Below are 8,330 nucleotides of genomic sequence, written 5' to 3'. Positions count from 1 at the left end.
CTTACTCCATGATCCAATTGTTGGCAGTGCTGGGATCTGAACTCAGGGCCTGGCAGACCCAATTCCTACCCTGAATGGGTGTGTCAACATGGCAACCTCTAGCCAATGAAGCCCCAGGGCATTTCCAGACCCTGAGATTGAGCTGCAGGGGTGGACAAAATAGCCATACATGGAAAAACAGGTGGTAGAAAACCAATAAATATTTATTTGTACAGAGTACCAGAGACCTCTACCTAGGATTCAATGACATCAACTACGTTCCTACTAACTCTTAGGTCTTCATTATGCCACCATTGAAGGAATAGTATTCTTTTCATGCTTAATAAACCATTCATTAAGATGAATTATCATCCTAGGATCATTGCATGTAATTTGGGAGTACACCAATACACGCAGAAACTTCTCATTCAATCAAGAGTTTGCTAACATTTCATTGTTATTCCCATGCATAGGAACAAGTATCTTGGGATTTCTCCCCATTGGTAGGTATCAGGACCAGGATTCAAGCTCAGGGTCTATTTTGCCACATAGGCCTATGGCTTCCCTTATAGCCCGTTAGCCTTCACCAATGCAAGTTGAAGTACCCTTTGCAGCCGTGTAATTCAGACCCAGGGTGGTCACCGTGCAAAAGAAAATATTAAAAAATCCATCCTGCGACATTTTTCTGTCATTTTTCTGTCATCTTTTCCTGTCATTTTTCTGACATTTTTTCCTGCAAAGTTTCAGAGCCTAGGATCCCAGGATAGGCTACAGGCCCATGGGAGCCCGCCAGCCTGAGGTGATCGAAGCTGAGGCAGAGTTGTCATGAACTGAGTTCAAATCCCATGCTTGGCAATATTAATATTAATATTAATAATAATAATGATAATAACACACCCTGGCTCAGAATTCTCACCATTTTTCTGCCACCTCTGAGATTCCAACTCAGGACTGGGTAACTTTGTTGCACTGTGGGCTAAGGTGAAGCTCACCATCCTTGAAGACTACAAGGTCAGGCCTAGTCCCAGGGCCTGAACTGAAGCCCCAGCACTGGCAAAAATCATGTGCTCACCTATTTTACACATAGGATCTCTCTTTACATAGAGATGTGGAATGCATCATGCATTCAATGTAGTTATTCTTTTTATTGTGTGTCTTAGTCATGGATGCGTTTTGTATTTTATTACATATGATGACAGCTATAACTGTGCTGACATGGATGGCAACTGATTCCCATGAATATAGAGTTGCCTACATAGCATACTGCATCCTAGCTGAGACCCAGGACTTTCACAGGACAGAGAAACAGGTGCAACGATTGGCTTCTCACATCAGGATTCATCTTTTGGCAGTGCTGGGATCTGACATGGGGACTGGCAGGCCCAATAGGCGAATATGGGTCCAGGTAAGCACACCAGCATGTGAGCCACTGAGGAGCTAGGCCGTTCCCAGGACCTGAGATTGAGCCCCGCAGTGGGGGGGATAGTGGGGAGGACAATAGTCATCCATTCAAAATCTGAAGGTAGTATGTAAATAATTACATATTTGTATAGAGTAGGAGAGATGGCGACCAGTGATGGAATCCAATCTACCTTGTGACTAAAGATTCTTGGATCTTCCCCTATTACTCCATTTTATGAGTCTGATGATTATGGCCATGTTTCATCAACTCTTCATTAAGAAATAATCGATACCCCATGAGTCTTGCCTATCATTTCCTACTCGCATCAAGCAGGAACTACTCATTCAAAGATGAGATCCATCTAATTCCATGACTCTTCCTAGGTCTGCAAATGAATATCTCAGGATCTCCTTCCATTCCCTCAATGTATGGGTGCTGACCAGGAATTGAACTTGGGGCCTACATTGCTGGGTTGGCCTCTGGCTCTTCTGATAGCCAACAGACCATCAGCCACACCAGGTCACCTTCACTCTGCAGGCCACCGTGTTTGGTCCCAGCATGGTCAGCATGCAAAGGAAAATAAATGTAAAAGTGCCAGGTGGAACTTCCCACTGCTTTTATTCCCCCTCGAGGCTTTTTTTTTCCAGGAACCCCTGGGAACCTAGGGTCCGAGGTCTGTGGGTCCAGAGGCTGCAGCCTAGGATGATCACAGCTAAGGCAGAGTTGCCATGACTTGACTTCAAGTCCCGGGTCTGGCAAAAAAAAAAAATTGAAAAGTTACGAATGAAGCACTCTAGCTAAGAACTCACAGTGTTATACTGCTAGAGCTGGGATTTGAACTCAGGTCTGGGGAACCCCATTGCACTATGGGAAAAGGGGAAGCTCACCATCCTTGAAGACTAGAATGTCAGGCCTGGTCCAGGGCTTGATTTGAAGCCCAAGCACTGGACAAAATAACAAGCCCACCTCTTTAACACACAGGATCTCTATTTACATACAGGTGTGGTATGCATCTTGCTTTCAATGTGGTTATCTTTTTTTTATTTTGGGTGTTATTCATGGATGTATTGTGTATTTTATTGAGTATGCTGACAGGTATATCTGTGCTGACATGGATGACAATTATTCCCATGGCTATAGAGTTGCCATCCTCGCTGAGGCCCAGGACTTTCACAGGACAGGAAAACAGGTGGATCGATGCACTTCTCACATCAGGGTGAAGCTTTTGGCAGTGCTGGGATTTGAACTCAGGGCCTAGCAGGCCCAATTGGTGAATGGGTCAATTTGAGCACACCAGCCTGCGAGCCAGTACGGAGCTACGATGTACCCAGGTCCTGAGACTGAGCACTGGAAGCAGGGATCAATATAGTCATGAATTCATAATTTAAATACAGGATCTATATTATCATATATAGATGGGTGACATCTTGCATTCAGTGTATTTGTTCTCTTTATTTTGTGTCTTATTCATGGATGCAATGTGTATTTTATTGATTATGATGACAGATATTACTGTGCTGACATGGATGGCAAACCATTCCCTTGGGTATAGGGTTGCCTATGTAGTAATCTCTGTCCTCCCTGAGACCCAGGTATTTCTCAGGACAGGAAAACAGATGGATTGATGGGCTTCTCACATCAGGATAATCTTTTGACAGTGCTGGGATTCAAACTCAGGGCCTAGCAGGCCCAATTGGTGGATGGGCAAAAGTGAGCACACTAGCCTGTGAGCCACTAAGGAGGTAGGCCAGTCCCAGGACCTGAGATACAACCCTAGGAGGAGGGGATTGGGAGGGGTGGGAAATAGTCATGCATTTATAAGTGCAAGTTTGTATGCAAATAAGTACATATTTTTATAGTGTAGGAGAGATGGCGACTTGTGATGAAATCTACCTGTGACTACCAATTCTTGGATCTTCCCTGATGCCTCCATTTCATGACTGTGATGATTATGGTCATGCTTCATCAATTCTTCATTAAAAATAATCGATACCCCATGAGTCTTGCCTATCATTTCCTACTCACATCAAGCAGGAACTACTCATTCAAGGATGAGATTGATTGCATTCCACAACTCTTCCTAGTTCTGGAAACGAGTGTCCCAGGGTCTCTGGCCATTCCCTCATTGTAACAGGGCTGACTGGGATTCGTCCTTGGGGCCTCCATTGTCTGGTTAGCCTGTGGCTCCCCTGAAAACCAGCAGGCCTTCAGCCATGCCAGGTCAACTTCACTCTGCAGGCAGCCATGTTATGACCCAGAATGGTCACCATGCAAAGGAAAATAAACATAAGAGCGCCAGGTGGAACTTCCCACAGCTTTATTTCCCCTCCCGGCTTCTTTTTTTTTTTTTTTCCAATAAGCCCCAGGTCCTAGGGTCTGAGGACGGGCTGTGGATCCAGAGGCTGAACCCTAGGATGATCAGAGCTGAGGCAGAGTTGCCATGACTTGAGTTCAAGCCCCGAGTCTAGTAAAAAAAAAAAAATTAAAAAACTATGAACGAAGAACCCTAGCTCAGAATTTGTGCCATTTTACTGTGAGAGCGGGATTTGAACTCAGGTTTGGGTAACTCTGTTGCACTGTGGGGAAGGGTAAGATCACCGTCTTTAAAGACTGAAAGGTGTGGTATGCACCTTGTTTTCAGTGTAGTAAATCTTTTTATTTTGTGTTTTATTCATCTATGTATTGTGTATTTTATTGAGGATAGGATGGCATATATAACTGTGCTCACATGGATGACAACCTGTTCCCATGGGTATAGAGTTGCCTATGCTTTCTAGATCCTAGCTGTGACCCAGGACTTGCATAGGATAGGAAAACATCTGCAAGGTTTGGCATCTCACATCAGGATGAACCTTTTGGCAATGCTGGAAGTTGAACTCAGGGCTTAGCAGAACCAACTGCCAAATGGGTCAACATGAGCACACCAGCTTGTGAGCCACTAAGGATCTAGGCCATACCCAGGACCTGAGATCTAGCCCCGAGGTGGGGGTGGAGCACCATATTCATTCCATTCATAAGATGAAATTAGTATGCTAATAAAGGCCTGTTTGTATAACATAGGAGATGTGGTGATCTGTGTTGGAATCCTATCTTCCATGTGACTCTTGGTTCTTTCTCAATGCTTCGATTTTCTGAATGTAATCATTGTCACACTTCATGCAGTCTTAATTAAGATCTTGCCTATCATTTCCTATGTGAATCATGCATGAACTTCTCAACTCTTCCCTAGGCCTGAATTCAAGCACCAGTACTGAAAAACGTAACATTTATAGACATTTTAAATATTTCAGTTATATCTCTATATTCTTTTTAAATCGTGTTTGTTGGAGTGATTCATTATATTTTATTATTGATTGATTGATTGATTTAGCATTTATATTATGGACTGTGAGTACACCTATAATATTTATTACATTTGTCCCAATCTATTCCATAGCATATAGCTTTGCATACATAATATTTACATCATACCTGACACCCAACACTTGCACAGAAAAGGAAAACAGGTGTCACACATGGAATCTTACACCAGGAAGAAACTTTTGGCAATGATGGGACCTTGTCTGAGGGACTAGGAGGCCCAATTCCTGAAGGGGTGAGTGTCAGCACGGCAGCATCTAGCCCATGCAGGTGTCAAGTGGATCTGAAGACCTGGGGTCAAGTTCCAGGTTTGGCCAAAATAGCAAAAATGTTCTATGCAGATGATGGTATACAAATAAATATTAATTTAGATATTTACATATGGCCAGAAATGTCTATTTAGTGTTCAATGACGCATTCTACGCTCCTACAGATTCTCAGGTCTTTAGTGAGGACTCCATTTAAGCAATAGTATTCTTTTAGTGCATAATAAACTATGAATTAAAATCAGTCTATGTCCTGTGATCATTGGGTCTAATTTTCTGCTAGACTGATTGATGAACTACTCATCAAACCATGACATTGTTCACGTTCCTCTGGTGCTCCTATGGATAGGCAATAGTTTCTTAGGCTCCCCAGCCCTTTGTAAGTGGTGTGACCGGGATTCAAACTCAGGACCTAGTTGTTCAGGTTGGCCTATGGCTTCGCTGCCAGCCTACCTGCCTTCAGCAGTGCCAGGTAACCTACAGGTTGTAGCCATGTCATTTGGAACCGGGATGGTCACCATGCAAGGAAGGAAAAACCAAGAAACCGCCAACCATCCACAGATGGCCATTTTTTTCTTGCTGTTTTCATTTTGTTTTCCTGTCAGCCCCGGAGGCGTACCATCCCATGATCGGCTGTGGGTCCAGAAGCTGCACGATCCCAGCTTAGGGTGATGGAATCTCAGGCAATGTTGCCACAACTTCAGTTCAAGCCCTGTGATTGGCAATCAATCTATCAATAAAATATTAAAATATTAAAAATATCAGGGGGCCAGTGTCTCACACCTGTAATTCTAGCTACTCAAGAGGCTGAGGATTGTGGTTCAAATCCAACCCAGGCTGTACAGCCCATGAGACTCTTACCTCCAATAAAGCACTAGAAAACCAGAAGTGGTGCTGTGGCTCACGCGGTAGTGCACTTGCTTTGAGCTGAAGAGTGCAGGGACAGCAACCAAGGCCAGAGTTCAAGCCCCATGAAAAAAAAAATTGTAAAAATACTAATGAAGCTCCCCAGCTTGACATTCATACTTTTTATTTTTCCTCTCAGGCCTGGGATTTGAACTCAGAGTCTGGGTAAATCTAATGCACCGTGGGGGATGGGGAAACTCACCATCTTTGAAGACAAGCAATTCAGGCCTGTTCCCTAGGCCTGAATTCAATCCCCAGTCCTGTTAAAGTAATATTCATCCACATTTGAAATAATGATTAATATCTACATACTTATGTTTACCGCATATTATTTTACTGTGTATTTATTTTATTTTTTGCACTATTCATTCATTCATTATTTATGTTGACTATTATAACACTTATAACATGTATTAAATGGATTACATCTTTTGAGAAGTATACAGATTAGCATATGTATTATATATCTTATTTCAGACCCAGGACATTCACAGAAATTCTATAGTAGATGATCCCATGCTTAGAAAAACAGAAAGAATCCATCAACTAAAGTGGAATTCATCCCTACGCACCCCAGTGGCTCACATCTTTAATCCCAGCTACTCAAGAGGTGAGAACAGGAAGATGAAGTTTCAAAGCCAATCCAGGCAGATAAGCCTGAGAGATGACATCTCCAATTAACTGGCAAAAATCCAGGCTACAGGTATGGCTGAAGTGGTAGAAAATCAGCTATGAACAATCAAGCCAAGAAAGAGCAAGGTCAATTCAAGTGCAGAGAGAGGGGAGTAGGGGAAGAAAGCAGAGAGAAATCCTCCAAAAACAGAGAACAAAACAACAGTATAAACATCCCATCTAATTTATGGTACCAACAAACTGAAAATAAAAAATCAAGCTTGTGTAGTTGTATAACTTTACATGAGCACATATGCTTTTAGGTACACTTCAAAGCTATGTTTTAATAATATATATGTAGATATATTAAAATGTATATATATATATATATATTTAAATAAACTAAGAAAGCAGCCAATGAATAAATACTTTTGAATTAGTGTCTTAACCATGGCATTATAAATTATTTCTACTAAAAGTGTATTTCAAGTTTCTTTCCTCAGAATCAATCTTTAAGAAGTTTGTTCATGCACCAGGCAACAGTGGCTCATGCCTATAATCCTAGCTCCTGAGGAGGCTGAGATCTGAGGATGGTGGTTCAAAGCCAGCCTGGGCAGGAAAGTCCGTGAGACCCTTATCTCCAAAAAACCAAAAACGGCACTGTGGCTCAAGCGGTAGAGCACTTGCCATGAGTTGAAGAGTTGAAGGTGGGCAGCCAAGCTCAGAATTCATGCCTCACCACGGACAAAAAAAAAAAAAGAAGAAAGAAGTTTGTTCGTATGGATCATAAAATTCTAACCTTCTGAGCTTCAGGAAACTTGCCTTCCTTTTCTTCCAGGGTATTAGGCTCTTTAGGCAAGTACTCCACTACTGAGCTACATCCCAGTCCCAATGTGTTTGTTTTTCATTTTACAATTCACTTTATTCCCAAAATGCTTACAAGTACCTACTGTCCTCAAAGAAGTGAATTTTTGTTCAGAAACCCAACGTTTTGTGGTATGAGGACTTCCCTAGTGTATTTTGTGGCAGGCATGAGGAAAACTCACATGATACCATTGCAGAGAGTTTATAGTTACAGAAATAACTCTAAATAGAAATAACATCAACTGTCCCTCTAGGGAGGAATGATGTACTCATTTTCATTCTCACTCTTCATGGCAGATGGTCAAAAGGGAAACATCAATGTGCTATGCTGAAATATAAGTGTTTAAACCCCTTTTTGAACAACTCTCATGTTGTAAAATCAAAATGTATGAAATAAAGGTGAACCTTAAAGTGAACTTTAAAAAATATGAAAAAACCTAATGAAGCTCCCTGGCTTGGAATGTGTGCTATTTTTAGTCTGAAAGGCCTAGGATTTGAACTCAGGGTCTGGGTAACTCTGTTGCACTCTGGGGGAAGGGGAAGCTCTCTATGCTTGAAGATCAGAAAGTCAGGCCTCTTCCCCAGGCCTGAATTCAGGCCCCAACCCTGGAAAACATAGTCCTTACATGTATTTTAAAGATAGGATTGAACTTCCAGACAGGTGCTCAGTCTATATCATGTTTGGTGTGGTTATTCATTGTACTTTTTATTTTATTCATTTATTTACCATTTATTTTATTGACTGTGATGACACCTAACCATGTATTACATTATTTACACCCTATCACATAGCATTTAGATTTGTAGACTTGTTCTCCATCATGCCTGACACCCCTTACTCTCACAGAAAAGGAAAACAGGTGTCACACTTGGCTTCTTACTCCAGGAGGAAATTTTTGGCAGGCTTTGAGATCGAGCCCCAGGCGTGGCCAAAATAGCCA

This window comes from Dipodomys merriami, unplaced genomic scaffold (assembly GCF_024711535.1).
Source record: "Dipodomys merriami isolate MVZ:Mamm:240054 unplaced genomic scaffold, mDipMer1.0.p SCAF_989, whole genome shotgun sequence".
Taxonomy (NCBI): Eukaryota; Metazoa; Chordata; class Mammalia; order Rodentia; family Heteromyidae; genus Dipodomys; species Dipodomys merriami.
Note: the sequence above shows the minus strand (reverse complement) of the source record.